We start from the raw sequence: 19317 nt of genomic DNA, 5'->3' as shown, positions 1-19317 counted from the left end.
AGTGATGTTCTTGGAGGTGACATTTTTCAAAGTTGGTTTGGGCAGTACTTAGCCACAAATTTAACCTTTTTGTTTTCATGGTATGGTCAACAAAATGAGCAAAAAATACCTACCACATGGCACCTAGCTTTCCATTTTATGTTTTCCAGGGTTTATTAATTTTGTTTGGAATAATGGCAAGCAAAATTCTGAAAATGAAAATTCTCATAAAACATATGATAAAATGAAACTTTACAGATGTTACTTTTGGAAATTCTAAGCTAACAACACAATTTGTGACAAATCAGTACGCCTCTATGTAAGTGAACCATGAGGTCATGAAACAGATTGTTTGTAGACACATTAAACCTTAGCATGGTAACAGTTGCCTTGCAACTGGAGTACACTAGAGGCAGATTTTAGCTTTGAAATTTTAGTCCTAAAAAGATAAAGCAAAACAGATGGCTTAATATATTTTGTGGTACTTACTGGATACTAGTGGGATTCCAAGGCTTTGTTTATATGTACAACCTCTTTGAGAAAATAAACTTTTATTAATGATACTTGACCTTGAATATGTTGCTTGCATTTTTCCCCCATTCAACGGGATGTTTTTGTATAAAACGCAAGAATCAAAGAAAAATGCAATACAAGTTATCTTGTCTATTCCTTTGCCAAAACAAGTAATTTACAGTATGTATTTTGGAGATAATTTTATCATCTAGAATGACACAATCTTATTCCAGACTTAAAAGATAGGTGCATGTGTCTTAGAAGATTGAGAGAGTACTAAATAAGTATAAGGCTGTTTGGTGTGCAGGGTTCAGCTTTGCTCTGGCAGACAGATGCTTTTGTAAGATCAATGACTATACTATACAATTCTTGAGCTTGTTTTCTATTTTCATACAGTATGGTTCATGTCTATGGCCTAATGATATACTGCAATTTTGTGATCTCATACTTGATGGAATTACACTGGAATAGTTCTATTAAGTTTTGTTAAACATTTTTGGAATCTTAGAATAATACAATATCTCAATGTGACTTTACAGGCACACAAGAAATTCCAAATCAGCCCATCGATCACTGAACACATTTTAATGGCCTTTTGAGCAAACATCAAAATACAATCCATAACAAAGGAAATTCAGCAAATTTTATTTTGAACTTCTGATTATTTTGAGTCAGAATAAATTGGAAAACATTTGAAAAATAAATAAATACATGAATCCTCTAAGACCATAAGTTTCTGGGCCAAGCCAAGTTCTGAACTGATACTTAGACAAATATTTATGTTTAATATTACATTAGTTATATACATTTTTATATATGTAGTTTTCTCCCCCACAGTTTTCTTCCTTGATATTTTTATAACAGTCTATCTCCAATTCCTTCATAGTGATTTTGTTTACCTTTTATGAATTATTTTTGTTTTCTTTTTGTCTTCTATTGTTAACATCCTATTAATTAATAATTTGAGTGCAGCATGGCTGCTTTACTAATAACATTAACTGTATTAGTTGTTATATTTACTATCTAATGTTAATATTGCTTCACTTTCTTTACTTTCAAATCAATTAAAAATGTGTTAATGGAACTTCCCTGGTGGTGCAGTGGTTAAGAATCTGCCTGCCAAGGCAGGGGACGCGGGTTTGATACCTGGTCTGGGAAAGATCCCACATGCTGCAGAGCAACTAAGCCCATGCACTTAACTATTGAGCTTGCGCTCTAGAGCCCATGAGCTACAACTACTTAGCCCATGTGCCACAACTACTGAAGCCTCTGTGCCTAGAGCCTATGCTCTGCAACAGGAGAAGCCACCACAATGAAAACCCTGCACACTGCAACGAAGAGTAGCCCCCACTCACCGCAACTAGAGAAAGCCTGTACCCAGCAATGAAGACCCAATGTAGTCAAAAATTAATTAATTAATTAATTAAAAAATAAAATAAAATAAATACAGCTTTTAAAAAGTGTGTTAATGATTTATAAAATACAAGAAAAATATAAAATTATTCAATACATTATCTTCACCCAAGTCTCAACTGGTTTCATTGTAGACCAGTGCATTTTTCAAATGTGCATTAATGAAAGAATCAATGTGACCAAATTCCTCTTTCTCTCTTATAATGTACTACTCTGTGGTGTGGTAGGGAAACTGAGTAAAAGTGAAGGGGAGAACTGAGCTGCTTCATGAGGTAATGAGTCTTCTGTCTTGAGAAAGCTTGAACATAAGCTCAGTGACTTCCCAGGAGCAACATGGTAGAAAAGAGTGCTGATGAGGCAGAAGAGAGGGAACAATCCCTGCCACTCCTGAATTTCTATGATCCTTTCAAGTTCCACAGCTCACTCTGGGGGTAATTGTTATCTCTTATTTATGGTCTATTAAGAGAAGCTAAGGACAGAATGCATGGAGATAGGATACTTCACCATGCCCTAGGTCCTTATGAGATACTTTCAAGTTTAAATTTGAATACTTTCACCTACAAGTGACAACACATCAGGGGAAAAAAAAGGGGGGCATTGAAGACAAAAGAAATTTATAGTTTCAGGTAACAAGAAGTCTGTAGGTAACTTGTTTCTGGTTGGTTTAGCAGCTCAAGATCCAGGCCTCTTTTGTCTTTCTATTTGTCATCTACATAGTTCATCACTGGTCTGCCTTACTGGTTAAAGAAGCTATAACATTTGCAAGCCTCAGTTCTCAGGCTACACTGTATCAAAAATAGGAAGCAAGGTTGAAGATTGAGGTGGGAGAGAGTGTTGAAGCTTTTATCTTAGCAGATTTGTTTTTATCAGAGAGAAAAATATTTCCAGGCACCCTCCAGTACACTTCCTTTTGAGCCTGTAGTAGCTTCCAGGAAAAATAGAAAATTAAGTATATTAAGATTCTTCACCCTCAGAGTTTTAAGGCTTTGACATTAGGGAGGAAAGGGCTAGAAATAGCTAATGGGTAGGGGACAAATGTGTCTTCAACAAGTGACAAGAACACAGCAGCTCACCAAATAGATTCTCAAACTGATTCCTAATTAGAAACTGATTGCTTCCATCAGTGGAGTTGAAAATGTTCCTCTAATTATTGTCAAAGGTATATATATATATATATATATATATATATATATATATATATATATATATATATATATATATATATATAATATATATATATATAAAACCAAGAGTACAGAGGTTGGAGGCAACTGTCAGACAAAGCAAACATACCAGAAGTAGTCTTGGAGTTAGTAATTTGTGACACGATCTTTTGTTTATATAGTTACTAGTTAAATGATGACTGAGTCATGCTTCAATCTGGTGCAGTGATTTTCCCATTTAGTTATATGCAGTGGCTGCAAATCCTTTCAGACACATGGAGTCTCCTCCCCAGGTTAGCTTTCACTCCCCATAGTGCTCTTCAAGTCTCCCCTTCATTTTTTATTCTCATTTCTCTCTCTGTAGGTTAGTCAAATAAACAATGCTCAAATAACATGAGCCAGAGGGAGAAAGAGAGAAGAGGGAGTGGACAAGCAAGAAGGGGGAGGGAACAGTTTGATACTGGGTTTTGGAGCCTGGGCTTTTTTCCTTTTTTTCTTCCCAGGAGCATGAGACAGCTGTAGACCTTGTGAGTGAATCAGCAGAATCTAGTTCCAGAGGTGAGGTGGTGACTGATGGATGCCAAGTTATTAACTCAGACATAAATATAAGGTGAAAAGAAGAAAAAGAGGAAGAGTGAAAACTGCAGCTACCAATGGTCAAGGTGGAGGGCCTATTTTGCCTGAAGACATGCAGGCTTGGAATATTCCCAGGAATAAGGGAACTGGCGGGCATGGAGAGGAAATGAGATGGGGACTTAAGAAGCTCTTTTGTCCCTTTCCAGTTTACCGGTTTCTGTTCCCCTTAAACTTTAATTATAAAAATGAGATCACTAGGTAACATTTAACCTTTTAACCTAACTCCTGATTTATGCTCTACTAAATGCACACAATGCCTTGCCTAACCTGTTGATTCTTTTCCTAGATTAAAAGAAGTAGGAATGAAGAATTAAGTAGTTAAAGAATGACCAGCTCTCTACTCCCAGCAGCTCCCTTAGCAATCCTGCAGGCAGACCACGTGGATGAGATAACATCTGAAGAAAGATCGTGAGGACTCAGCCAACCTGCACACAATAGAAAATGACCTAGAGCTTGACCTCCTGCCTTGATGATTCACTGAGATTCTTTTCCTCTTTTCTTTTTAAAAACTGTCATGGCTGAGCAGAATCTTTGGAGTTGGTTTTGAGGACACGAGTCTGCTTTCTCCCCAGATTACCAACCTTCTGATTAAAGCAAGCTTTCCTTTGCAAGTATTAGCTTTCTAGTGGCAAGCAGTCGAACCTGAGTTATGTAACAGGGGTGATCTGAGACAAATTTAGGAGAGTGTGACATCTAGAGATTCACTTTCACTCCCTGGAGTGTTTATTCTTCCAACTAGTAAATGTGCTTTGGAAGGTTTTTTGGATAACTCCTCAGTTGACCTTTCATAACTCAAAAGGATGGCCACTACCCAATAGAAAATAAGTTGTCAAAAATGCAGTGTTTTTTACAAATTCCACTGGAGACCCCACTGCAGCACTTGCCTTTGACTGTAGCCCCAGTAGACTCCCCACTCATTCCTTGAGCACAGCCCCTGCTTCTCCTCTTGGGAAGATTATGGGTAGCCATTTCCTGTGGAGATTCATGAAACAGGTTCTCCTTAGTTTGGCTCAGTAGACTTCTCTTTCACTGTATTGTAAATATTTTTTTTGTTTTTTTGTATATTATGGTGTTTTGACATCTTAAAAAACCTTTCTGGCTGGTGAAAAGACTGCCTCTCCCAGGGCAAGCCAATTCTTAAGGATGGGAAAGGCCCCAGCCAGGTGCATGTTGATATGTAAACTACCCAATCCACAGCACCTCTTCTTTGTGACTCTGGCACCCCAGGAGGCAAAATCCCTCTTCCTTAATCCTCCCAGGGCTAGATGTCAGGCAACTAGGGACCAGCCCTGTAGCCCAAAACACTTTGAAGAAATACTCAAGCTAGCCAGTCCTAAGCTATTTACTCTGCTCTACACTGCCTTTCCCACAGAAACCCAATAAAGGTTCTAGTCTAAACCTTCCCCTCACTCCTGTTTTCTGCCTCCTGACTACCCTGGTGCTTTCCTATGTGGCCCTGCATGACATGCAAAGCCTTCTGTCTCTAGGATCTATAGTAAAATAAACTTCGTTTTTCTGGAGCCTCTTCTCTGTCTCCTCTTGTGGCTGCACCTGACTGACCATCTCATAAAAAATACAAAATATCAACACCAAAACATTTTTACTGATAAAACTCCCTGATATTTAATTTAAAATAAATGATAGGGACTTCCCTGGTGGCACAATGGTAAAGAATCTGCCTGCCAATGCAGGGGACATGGGTTTGAGCCTTGGCCCGGGAAGATCCCAAGTGCCATGGAGCAACTAAGCCCATGCACCACAATTACTGAGCCTACTCTCTGAAGCCCGTGAGCCATAACTACTGAGCCCATGTGCCACAAATACCGAAGCCCATGTACCTAGAGCCCGTGCTCTTCAACGAGAAGCCACTGCAATGAGAAGCCTACGCACCACCACAAAGAGTAGCCCCTGCTCGCTGCAACTAAAGAAAGCCTATGAGAGGCAACACAGAACCAACACAACCAAAAATAAATAAAATAAATTTAAACATAAAATAAAGTAAAATAAATGATAGGATTTTGGAGCATGCCTTCACGTCTTTGCAGAGTGACTGACATAGAAAAAATGTCTTGGGATTGCAGTGTATATTGGATTTCTAAAATCAACCAGATGTGCTGGAATTTATATCATTAATTCATGTTACTGTTTATTGCAGCTGATATTTACCAATCAGAATGGAAATATTTAAATATTTTAACAATCAGTACCATCATAACAGTGCCCAGTGGCTAACATCAGCCTGGGATGCCCTCTCAGTGAATATTACTATCAAGATTCTGGTCCCCTCAGTACAAAATTAGGTCAACGACACCTCTTAGACTATACGGCCTTCTCAGTGATAAATCATATCCTTCTAAATTTTGATGTTTTTGGAATTCTTTCAAGGTCTCTTTAAATAAATAATCAGATCTTAACTTTCTCTGAGTCCTAAGAAGGGTGCATTTGGGGAAAATGTTTCTTTCACTAATAAGTTTACAAAAGCTCTGTAGGATTTTTGACACTTGTTGAAGAGGAACCAGATACTAGATAAAGCACTAAATATTTTATTGATATAATATGATTTAGTCTTTAGTTTCATTTGATTTCATCATTTTTGACTAAAGGCTATTACAGAATAACAAATGTGACATTGTGTCATGTTATATAGGACATTTTGTACAAGCATAAGTCAATGTTTAATTTTGGAAAGGGTCACCTACCCACCTACTCCCATTCCAAAATATTCAGAACATGAGGGAAGAGAATAAGGCCAATGGAAAGAATATGACCTTGCACAACAGGAAGACCTGGGTCTGAACTGTGCCTCTGCCACTTCCTTGCTCTGTGAGTACAGAGAGATTATTTAAATTCTTTTAGCCTCAATTTCTTAATCTTTTCCTTGTTATAATTTTCTTTTCTAAAATTTTATTTATTTATTTTAAAATTGAGATATAAATGACATTAACCAGTTTTTTAGTATGTTATATGTCCACATATATATAGTGTGTTATTTGTTTACCTTGCTTGGGCAGCATAAAAGACCATCAGGAGGCACCATGGACAGACCATGGAACAAGGACTGGAGTGGATATCTGTATATCATCTGAAATAAAGACTGCAGACTGATAAAGAAAAGGCAAGGGATTTAATCTAGCAATTTGAAGTGGGTGATCAGCCTTACATTATTAAGTTAACCGTATGTGAAAATTAAGGAGACATGTACACTGCCCCTTTTTCCTCATGTATGCATATATGTTTGGTTCACTGCTGTACACTTAAAGGTCTCCTCCCCAATGGGCCATTTTGACTTTAAACTAGATGAAGGGATTCCTCATTCCCTATCTTTTTCTTGTTCTCTGCTATTCTGTTCTTTGGCTTCTGCTCATCTTTTAGCTTATTCATTTCTTCCTTTGAAGGTTTCTTAGTAAAATAGTTTTTGAATTTATTTTCTTCCCTAACATGATTCAGTTTCACATTTTTTTTTTATCCTCTGTCCAGGAAGCTTTATATGTTTTTGTAATCACTGTTGCTCCCTATGTCTACCTCCTCCCTCACCTGCTACCATTACCAAAGTTTGTAGGTACAGGAGCAGAGTTTGCTCCGTACCAATAACAAGAATACATTTCTGGGGCTTCCCTGGTGGCGCAGTGGTTGAGTGTCCACCTGCCGATGCAGGGGATACAGGTTCGTGCCCCGGTCCAGGAAGATCCCACATGCCACGGAGCGGCTAGGCCCATGAGCACATGGCCGCTGAGCCTGCGTGTCTGGAGCCTGTGCTCCGCAACGGGAGAGGCCACAACAGTGAGAGGCTCGCGTACCACAAAAAAAAAAAAAAAAAAAAAAAGAATATATTTCTGTAAACTTATTACTGAATGAAACACTGATCCCAAATTCACCCCTCTCAGCACTCATGGAAAGTTAAGATCTAATTATTTATTTAAAAAGACCTTGAAAGAATTCCAAAAATATCAAAATCCAGAAGGATAATTGTGTCCAGAGATAATTCTATCATCTCTCTCTCCCTCTCTGTCTCTCTGTCTCTCTGTCTCTCTGTCTCTCTGTCTCTCTCTCTCTCTCTCTCTCTCTCTCTATATATATATATATATATATATATATATATATATATAATATATATAAAACAGCTGACATAAAGCCATGATGAAATTGTGATAAACCTGATAACGGCTGTAGCACTTAACCAAATTTTGTTATGTGCATTGCCTATCTATATCCTTGGCAAAGACAGTGATGGGTGGGTCTACCTTCACAAGGCCATTTGTGTGTATCTGTGTGTGTGTGTGGGGGGGTAAGGGTTAGTGATGAGTACACATAGAAGGGGGATGTGAAACAGCTTGATCTCAGTGAAGGAAAACTTGGCATATATCTAGTTTAAGATATTCAGGGTCAAGAGTCCAGAAAATCAATCTTTGACTTCATATCTCTATCTATCTATCTATCTATCTATCCATCTATCTATCTATCCATCCATCTATCCATCAATGTTCATACATGAACTGTTCTGCCCATGGAGGAAAAGAAATAAAATTAAATATCATGTATAGCTTATCTCGGATCTGATTTCCAAAAATCACATTTCATATGACTTTTTCTTAAGAGTGTATACGTATACAATGTATTTGATTCTTAACTGCTAATGGCCTTTTTTTTAAATTGCTTACATTATCTTTGAAAATTCACTTAGCTTAAAGGCATAATACAGCTAGAATCTGTTATATGTTGGACTTGATGAAACCAGGGAATTTGGTCTCATGGAAGCAGGGATTTTTAAATAAAGTTTTTATTAAAAACTTTGAAGTCCTTATATATATCTTGACTTTTGCTGAGTAGTAAGTATCCATGCTTTATGTTAATAATGCATATCAACTTTCATAAATAACAGATCTGGGGGACTCCTACTGTAGCAAGACAGAGTAACAGGCCCTGGGCTAGCCCACTCAATATAAACAGTGATCAAACAAGACGCAATATATGAAGCAACTATTTTAGACATTCAACAAGAGGCAACACAAGACTGTGATCTCTGAGAGAAAAGAAACACCAAGTGAACCCCATAATCACCATTACTTTCTCTCAGAGGCAGTTTCCAGATTACAAAGAAGGGAAGTGGATCCCAATCAGAGCATGATGGTCTTCCTGAGTTTAGGAGACAGAAATTGGAATTCAGAACCACTAAATGGGTTGAAATTTGTAGAAATGAGGACCAGAGGAAAAGGAACCGTGCAAAGAAAGAAATCTGCCAAGGAATCATTTTAAAGTTTTTCACCAAATATTAAGCTGTGAGTGCACAGGAAAAGCTGGGGAACTGTGAAAGGAAATATAGACTGTGGAGGTCACATATTTCTGAGAGACATAGGGGTTTTGACTAGCTAGATCCTTGCTAAACACCATGGCATTCAATGTAGATCTCTGAAAGTTTATATATTAGGAATGGGCCACTACTGTAAATAAAAAATATTACATACATATCCTAACAATAAAGGAGATTCACTATTTAATTAATTTTCTGCCAAAGTAATGCTTTATGCTTTCTAAAGAAAAAAAAAAAAAACCCTTACTCTCAACAACATAGTATCCATGTTTAGCTTAAAATAAAACATTACTACATAGGCATAGAAGCAAGAAATTTTTTGTTCCATAATGAGGGGAACAAGAATAGCAGAGACAGACCCAGAGATTACAGAGATGTTGGAATTAGCAAGCAGAATTTAAAACAGTAATTTAAATATGTTTAAAATTTTAAAGGAAAGAATGAACATGATGAATACACAGATGGGAAATCCCAGTAGAGAAATAGAAATGTGAAAAATGGAAATTTGAAACTCAAAAATGCAATAACTAAAATAAAAAATTGATCATTTTTATCTCATAAATACTAAACATCTCTGCTCATCAAAAGCCTAAGACTGGGAGAACATATTTGCAATACAATGCACTTACATCAGACTATCTAAACAACTTTTATAAATCAATCAAAACCCCCCAAAACCTCTCCCCCTAAAAAAAAGGCACTTTTTGGTAAAAGGGCAAAAGAACTGAACTGCCATTTACAAAGGAAGATAAGCAAATAGCACTTGAAAAAATGTTCATCATCATTAGTCATTAGGCTTCGATGCAGGAGATAGATGGGTCCCAGGGTGAGAGCAACTGGAGTTCGTTCCCTGTGGACTGATATTCCAAGATGGAGACAGCAGGAGAGAGAGAAGTGGCTAAGACCTGCCCCAATAAGACATAAAAGACAACATATATCTCATTATCAAAGTCAAGGAGACCTTCCCAACTAAAAAGCTCCTTGGAGGTCAAAAGGGCAGTGACGTCAAGCTACCCATAGGCTTCTTCACTGGAATCCATCTTGGCTAAGAGATGCACATGCACACATGGGAGGTTCCTGAGTTATACCAAATACAGACTCAGAAGCAGGCAAATCAAAATGATTGGCCAAAGAATACTCGGAAGAAATGCTCCTTATAAGTGATTTAAACTACCATGAGGGCACAACTCTCTCTCTGAATCCACCTGTGTGTCTATCCATAGGTACTGTACTTTTTTCCTCCTGATAAACACTTTACTTGTTTCATTACTTTCCATCTTTGTGGGAATTCTTTTCTGCAAAGCCAAAGGGCCAGGGCCTTGTCACTGACCACTTGTCTAATGGCCAGGAAATAGTGCTCTCACTGCTGCGGCCTGATTTCAATATCTGGCCAGGAACTGAAACCCTGCTTCAAGCCACTGCAGGCCGAGGCCACCATGATCATATTTGGTGCCAAAACCCAGGAATTCAAGGTAAACAGTGGCTTCGCCCAGCTGTGGCTTAAGGCCTCTGACTTTCGCTCTTTCTTTCTTTCTCTTGCTCTCCGTTTCTCTTTCTTTCTTTCTTTTTTTTTTTTTTTTTTTTTGTGGTACGCGGGTCTCTCACTGTTGTGTCCTCTCCCATTGCAGAGCACAGGCTCTGGACACGCAGGCTCAGCAGCCATGGCTCACAGGCCCAGCTGCTCCGCAGCATGTGGGATCTTCCCAGACTGGGGCACGAACCCATGTCCCCTGCATCGGCAGGCGGACTCCCAACCATTGCACCACCAGGGAAGCCCTTCTCTTTCTTTTCAAGACCCACAGGACATAATCTCTGTCTGGTCATTGCATTATGGCTCCCCCCAAAGCTAGGGGTGGCAGAGTTGTTCCCTAGGCCATGCAGATTCAAATAACACTTGGATAACAGCTGACATTGTCCTTTGGGACATGATAGAAATGTGATTTCCAACCTTGAAGGAGCCACAGGGGTCTCTCTCTCTCTTGCTCTCTCACTGCCCTGTATGGAACACTCTACTATGCTTTTCCTTCCCACCTTACTCACACAGCAAGGTATCTTTCTCACTTCATATCTCTACTCCCTTTTAAGGAAGCATTCCCTGGACATCATTCCTAAACTACGTCCCTGCCACTGCCAAACTCACTATTGCCTGTATCAGACAAAATTGTCAAATGATTCCCAATTCTCTCTTAAATGCCAGACAGATAGGGCAGAAGATTTTGTGTTCTGCTGTCTAGTCTCTCACCTTCACTCAATGCCCCAAGATTTACTTTGAGGATTTCTCTGCCTCCCAGCCCTTGAGCCTTGAACCCTGTGCCATCTTCCATAGGGCCCAACTCCAATTTCCCCAAGGATTCCTCTTTACATCTATTGGACCCCCTTTGCTCCAGGCCTTAGCAGCCTACACACTGCTATGGACAGCCTATCAGGAGGGCCGCTACCCAGAAGCCCGAATTATAAACTTTGTAGATGCTCAGTCACAAGGAATACACCTCAGCGTAGGGAGACTTATCATAGGAAATAAGCTCTATAGACAGTGGATCCCTCCTAAGGAATACTGGCAACAGGTCTGCACTGGTTCAAATGTCCTCCCCTGGCCACGTGGGGGGACACCTTGTGCAAGGTATCATTGAAGACTGGAGACATCTGGTCAGGAATTGATGGGAGAGTAGAGGGCACTTGAAACCACATCAGATTCGAAGGGAATTTGGGGGATGCCCTTAACCCCTTGAGTTAAAGTCTCCTGGTAAATATTTCAAGGAGGCCAGATTCCATTTCTAGGAGAGGTCTCTTGCTCTCTGTTACAGGTTAGCTAACATGGGAGGATACCTCTCCAAGCCAGAAAAAACACCTCTGGAGTGTATCCTTAAGAGCTGGAAATTTTTTTTTTTTTTTTTTCGTTTTGCAGGCCTCTCACTGTTGTGGCCTCTCCCGTTGAGGAGCACAGGCTCCGGACGTGCAGGCTCAGCGGCCATGGCTCACTGGCCCAGCCACTTCGCAGCATGTGGGATCTTCCCAGACCGGGACACGAACCCATGTCCCCTGCATCGGCAGGCGGACTCTCAACCACTGTGCCACCAGGGAAGCCCTGGAAATTTTTTTAAATAGAAGGGCTAAGAGGGAAAAACTTAAGTTCTACTGTAACAGTGCCTGGTCTTTGTAGAAGTTGGGGAATGGAGAAAAATGGTCTGAAAACGAATCTCTAAATTACAATACCATTGTGCAATTGGATCTTTATTGCCACAGGATGGGACAGTGGATTGAGCTTTCCTATATTCACGCTTTCATGGTCCTTTACCAAAATCCCACCCTATATGGCTCTTGTAATTCAAATCCTGGGGAATCAGGAAAATCTCCTGAAATTTTAGATGATCCCCTTCTAAGCTCTCCTATCTCTCAGGGGGAAAACCAGGCTCTCCCTACTCCTGACAGTACCCCTACTTCTCAGGAACCATCCACCTCTCCGGAGTCACCTACTTTTCCCAGTCCCTCTGACCGATCCCAAACTCCACTTCCTTATGTCCCTCCATACCCTCCTTTACCCCAAGAGAGACTAGTCCCTCTGGGGAACTCACAGTGGAGCTTCCTATCACCCATGATCAGGGAAATTATGCCCTCTTAGGGAAGTGGCAATGATGAAGGGACAATCAGAGTACATGTTTCCTTCTCTTTAATCAACTTAGCCCAGCGTAAACAGAGATTGGGCCAATTTTCTGAAGGCCCTAGTAAGTTTGTTGAAAAGTTTCATGCCCTAACTCTGGTCTATGATTTAAGGTGGAAGGATGTTCAAATAGTCCTATCTACTTGCTGTACCCCTGAGGAAAAACAGAGAATCTGGACAGCAACCCAGGGGTATGCTGACCACTTTGCCAGAGACCCACCCAGACATTATGCTATGGGTGGAGACGCAGTCCCAAATCAGGAACTCCTTGGAATTATAAATCCTGGGAATGGACAGAAGCCAGAAAGCACATGATTCAATGTGTATTAGAAGGGATGAGAACATGTATCCAAAAGTCAGTTAACTATGAAAAGGTTAAAGGAGTGACCCAACGGGGAAAAGATAATCCAGCCCTCTTTCACAGGTGGCTTGTGGAGGCTTTTAGGATGTATACCAACATAGATCCCTCCACTTCCAAAGGTCAGTCCTTGCTGAGAAAACACTTTTATCAGCCAGTCCACCCCTGATATTAGGCATAAACTCCAAAGGTTACAATTAGGCCTACAAACCCCTATGCCCCAACTCCTAGATGTGGCCTTTGGGGTATTTAATAAATGAGATCAAGTTGAGGAGAAGAGAGAACCCAACATGACAAAAGACAGACCAAGGCTCATGCAAAACTGATAGCCTTTGCTCTCAGCCATGCTTTGTGACCTCAGGACAAACTAAGGGGGCCAAGAAAGTTCAACTATCTGTCTAGAGGTAATACCAACAAGGGAGAATGTTTCAAATGCAAGTTTACTGGCCACTGGGCCAGAGATTTCCAGAAAGAACCCCCTGCACCATGCCCAGCCTGCAAACAAACAGGTCATTGGAAGAGGGACTGCCCTCAGTCCCAAAGGGGAAGGGGGGCTTCTGCTCCCGAGATGGCCATGCTGGATGACTGAGGTGGTCCAGGGGTTCTGGCGGCTCCCCCCAATGAGATGTCTGTCTCCATCAAGGAGCGCCAGGGGGTCCTTGACTTGGCAGGAACCCAAAGACCCACATTCCATCTATTCCTGTGAATCCACCCCTTTCCCTAAATCTCCACAGGACCCAGGGGACCCAGGAAAGCCTGAAAATTCCAGGGGGACAAGTGAGCCTCTCCAAGACCTAAAGCTCTTATTCAAAAAGGACAAAGAGACTTCTTAAACCCAAAGCTAATTACCCCTAGCTTCTATCTTCCTTTTTTACCTTCCAGTACTCCAATCCATTTACAGAATAATTGACATGCTCTGGTAGATTTAGGTAACTATTTTCTTTTTGCTCTCACCTTTGCTCTCGGAATTTAGTAAACTTCTCTGCCCATACTGGGTGATTTAAATATGACTCTGACTAGTGCACCTATGAGGCTACTAATTGCCTTTGCTTTTCTATGCCTCCTTCTCTTATCCACAGGATGGACAGACAACTCCCTAGTTCACATTGCGCAGACCCTTGCTTCCTCCACTCGGTTGATGGAATGCTGCATCTGCTTACCCGATCTAAGTCCATCAGGGAACATAACGACCCCCTTGTCCAACCTGTAAGGAATTTTAGCCAAGTTCCTGAGGGAAAATAGTCAAAGACCCAAAGCTCAGAATGATAATGTACAGAGAATTGTTCATTTTCCTACTGAAGATAATTCTAATGTCTCTTGCCTAACCCTCCCCTTAGCAACAGAAGGAGACTGTGAAGTCAAACTGGGAGGATGAAGAACTGACATTAAAGCATCCCAGCACTTGATAACGCCCCCCCTAAGCCAGAACTCCAGTAATCTATTTGTGCTCAAACTGTAACTCACTACCCAATGGAAGAAGGATCCACACAGGAGAGACAGATATCAGGATGGATGTGGATGGAATGCGTTGGGTTTGTAGCTGGAGAACATTTCCATAACAATAGAATTGAATGGCTAGGTTTTAAAACCTTGGGCGATTTAGTCTACTTTGCCCTATGAGGATATTTTTTCATATGCAGGATAGATTAAAAAAAACATGGGCCACTAATTGCCTATGCAAAAACTCCACTCCCACACAGTATATGCTTGGAACCTTGATTACTCTTTGCTCAATCGACTCCTTCAACTAATCCAAGCACTGGGTTAGTTCATTAAAACTGTTCACTTGATCAACTCAAGATTTACCTGGCGGCATCCCAGACGGAGATGTCTATTTCTTTGGGTAAACCTTGTTACCATGGTGGAGAGTAGCCACCCACCAACATGTCCTATGAAACTTATCTCATACTCTTACTGCCATAGCTAGCAGTACCACCAACTCCCTTACTAAGTTACAGAAGTTTCTAGGTTCACTGGCCAAGGTGGTACTTGACAACCAACTGGCCCTGGATTATCTGTTGGCAGAACAAGGAGGGGTATGTGCAGTTGCCAATACTTCTTGTTGCACATACATTAACACCTCTTTCCAGGTAGAGACCAACATTGAGAAAATTCGACAACAAGCCTCTTGGCTTCAGCAGGCAATTAACCACGAATCCTCGCTATTCAGTATGGGCAGGGAAATTGAAAACTGGTTCTCTAATTTGTTCTCCTGGATCCCACAAGGTATTAAAAGCTTTCTGATGGGAGGTTTCCATTTTCTTATAACCTTCCTCATTTCAGCCATACTGATTATGTTATGTTTCGCCTAGTGCTCTGTTGTCTTCCATATTGTTGCAAATCTGCAACTAAGACTCTTTGGTCCAAGAAGGAGGCCTGGGACCAACAGGTTCAGACCTTCCATTTTAGAAAGAGAGAAATATACTAAGTTTTAAGGCTGAGGTTAACAAAAGTACACTGACCTTGTATAACCAGATTCTTACCCTTGCTTGAGTCTATGGTTATAATAGTTCTTTTACTAATCTTTAGCCCCTGTATCTCTAATCTAATTACTTACTTTGTTTTCTGTAGGGCATCACAGGACAATGGTGATGCAGGGACTCCAGCCACTCCCCATAGCAGATCTTGTTGAAATAACAACGGGAGTCACCCTGGGGGCCCCTTAATGAAACAGGGCGAGAACTCCATGACCCCAACTAGGTAGGTCTACAAGCCCCTCACCAGCCTGAAGAAGCTACAGAGACAGGTCTTGGCCCTTCATCTTCCCAGTAAATATTTCTCGGGGTCTACGTCTCTCAGGGGGGATTTGAGGCAGAAAATAGATGGGCCCTAGGGTGAGCAGTTGGAGTTCATTCCCTGTGGACTGACACTCCAAGATGAAGACCACATATTTCTCATTCTCAAAGTCAAGGAGACCTTCCCAACTAAAAAGCTCCTTGGAGGTCAAAAGGGGAGTGATGTCAAGCTACCCATAGGCCTCTTCACTGGAATCCATCTTGGCTAAGAGATACACATGCACACATGGGAGATTCCTGAGATATACCAAATATGGACTCAAAACCAGGCAAATCAAAATGATTGGCCAAAGGAAACCTGGAAGAAATGCCCCATATAAGTGATTTAAACTACCATGAGGGCACATCTCTCTTTCTGAGTCCACCTGTGTGTCTATCCATAGGTACTGTACTTTTTTCCTCCTAATAAACACTTTACTTGTTTCACTACTTTCCATCTTTGTGGGAATTCTTTTCTGCAAAGCCAAAGGGCCAGGGCCTTGTCACTGACTACTGGTCTAGTGACTAGGAATTGGTGGTCTCACTTCTGCTGCCCGACCTCAATCTCTGGCCTGGAGCCAGGACCCTGCTTCAAGCCACTGCAGGCCAGGGCCACCTGAGATCAGCTTATGAAAATCGAATTCACAGTGAGTTGATAATATATATTTACTAGAATAACTAAATTTTAAAAGGCTGAAATGACTAAATATTGACAATTATTTATAGCAATTGGAACTCTAATACATTGGAAATAGGTGTGTAAAAATGATACAACTAATTTGGAAAACCACTTGGCAGTATCTTTTAAAGTTGTAATTGCTGTATGACTCAGCAATTTCACTCCTAAATATATATCCAAAAGAAATAAAAACAGACATTCACAAAAATACTTGTATAAGAATGTTCATAGCAGTTTTATTTATGATAGCCTCAAACTGGAAGTAACCCAAATTTTCATCAACAATTGAATGGCTAAATAACTTGAATTTATACAATAAAATACTACTTAGCAGTAACATGAAAGAACTACTGGTACACATAAAAACATGGATTACTTTGAAAACCATTATGCTGAATGAAATAAGTCAATTATAAAAGTGTTTATTCATACGTTTTAGTGTAATTTTAGAACAGGCAAAATTGATCTATGGTAAGAGTTATCAGAACACTGGTTGCCTCTAGTGGGGACAGGTATAGGAAGGACTGAGTGGGAAGGGGTATGCAGGAACTTGCTGGGATGATAGAAATATTTCTTATTATAATAGACTTGTGGGTTACAAAATTGAGTGTATCCATTTGTTAAATATTTAATGTGTATGTACTTTACTGTATGAAAATTATACTTGAATTTAAAATAGAGGCATATTTTGGATCACTCAATTCCTTCTCCTCACTTTGTGATTTCAAATGAATTTTGCAGTTATCCATTCATACCTCTGTGAAGTCTGTAGGCTAAATAGGATATTTTGTTTATTTATTTTTTTACTAATTTCTTTTAACAATATTGAACTCTACAAAAAGATTTACTTAAAGTCTTAGGCACATCTAATAAATACACAAATAAATTCTACTAACACACCTAATTACAAGACAGATAACAGCTGAATTACAACACAAATTTAGATGGCAATGTATTATAGTCCCAGCAAAAACTCAGAGAAAGTAGTTTTAGACTCTGGCAAATGATCAGAACCCAGTAGGTTGCAGTAGGAAATGTGTATTCACACATACAGTCACTCAACAAGGACTGCAAAGTTGCCAAGGGCCACAGTTGTGGCATTTTCATTTCAGATCACTTTAGCAATTTTTACTTGTAGGTTCTGCTTCAACAAATGCTGCCACCCTTTTCTTTGATACAGCCTCAGAGGAACAGTCTCTCAAAGGAACCTGAGAAATTTGCCAGAGAAGAGAGGGGAAAGAAACAGAAAACAAAACAAACAAAACAAAACAAAAACAACATTAAAACTTACAATAAAAAAAAAAAAGAAAAAAACAGAAGTCCAGGTTGGTGACACAGTCAGGGATGTCTGCCACATACCACCACCCTACCATGACATGGCAATCTGGACAAATGTGTCTCATGGCTGGACCATTATTGGGACAGAAGTTTTGCCCACTCTTTAGCCTCCAAGTGATTCCATTGTAGCTCCCTATTTTTAGGAGTTAATATCTAGGCTATAATAATTTGCTTCAGGCTGGCATACCAGGTCTCAGTCAGGGAGCACATTTAGAATAATAGAAGGTTGCCTATTTCAGATGTTTTTAGTGTGTGTGTGTGTGTGTGTGTGTGTGTGTGTGGTGTGGTGTGTTTGTGAGTGGTGTGTGTGTTCATATAATCTAAAAATGTTGGCTGTTGCAAAAATTACATTTGATAACTGATTGTTCTCTTATGTGATACAGTTTTCCTTGCCTACCCCAAATATTAGAAAAGATCAAGTTGTTGAAAAATGTCTTTTTAGAAAAGAAATGTGTTAACTCACATTTATTTCCATTAGCTCCGGTACTTAGTGGGTGTTTAATAAGTGTTCACTGTCAAGAGCAAAAACAACAATTCTATTTATTACACATGGCATTGTCTTCACCAGCCTTCTATAAATGTGCTTCTGTGAATGTGATTTCTCTTAAAAAGCATAAGCTAAAATAACTGTAATATTCTAAACAATGTTTACAGCATATCAAGTGTCTGTTGAATGTTAATCTCAGGAAATAGAATTTCATGAGTTTCATGGAGTTGCAGTGTGTTTTAAGGGATCTGCTTTTTGGAGAAGTGAGCTACTTTCCTATAGTTTTAAAAGGTATTTTATTGAGCATTGATTATTTTTGGAAATCTATGACATGCAACAGACTGCTTTGTAGTCAAATACTGATCCTATGTGAAATTAATTGTGTAACCCCATGGATAAGCATGTGATGTTCAAGAAGAAATCCTTAGATTCAATTACTCCTGATGGTTTAGGGAAGGGGAATGGGACACAATGGTGAGAGAAAGCAGTCCTACTGGAACAGAATGAGAATCCAAGCTATTTAATAATATCTGCTTTATGTCAGTCATTGGTTGTACATTACCCTTAACCTTAGCAAAAATTATGTACTGTAGGTATAATTTCCCCTATTTAGCAGAGAGGAACCTGAACTTCAGACAGATCAACAACTTGCCCAGAATCAAACATCTAGTAAAGAGATGTTACTTTGCTGTCAAAGGAAATCATGAATAATTAGTAATATACATAAGAAATTATGATTCTTTTATGCAATCCATTTTCAGAGAAATACATTTTGAAGAATACACTTCTCTGAAGAATTGAACCATAACACTGGAGAGAGATTAAAGCCTATCTTCTGCCTAATGCCTCTTTTTTCATTCATCTAAATTCCAAAGATGTTTCAGAGACTTTAGACATGATCAGTTCTCTTGCTTAGGACATAAATGTTATCGATGTTGTTAAATCTAATTGATACTCTTTGGTTCTCATCTTGCCTTTTCAACACTGTTGGACACAGCTGATCAATCTCTT

The sequence above is a fragment of the Mesoplodon mirus genome (genome assembly GCF_964341445.2).
Source record: "Mesoplodon mirus genome assembly, chromosome: 17".
Classification (NCBI taxonomy): Eukaryota; Metazoa; Chordata; class Mammalia; order Artiodactyla; family Ziphiidae; genus Mesoplodon; species Mesoplodon mirus.
The sequence above is the reverse complement of the archived record's forward strand: the minus strand, read 5'-3'. Positions refer to the sequence as shown.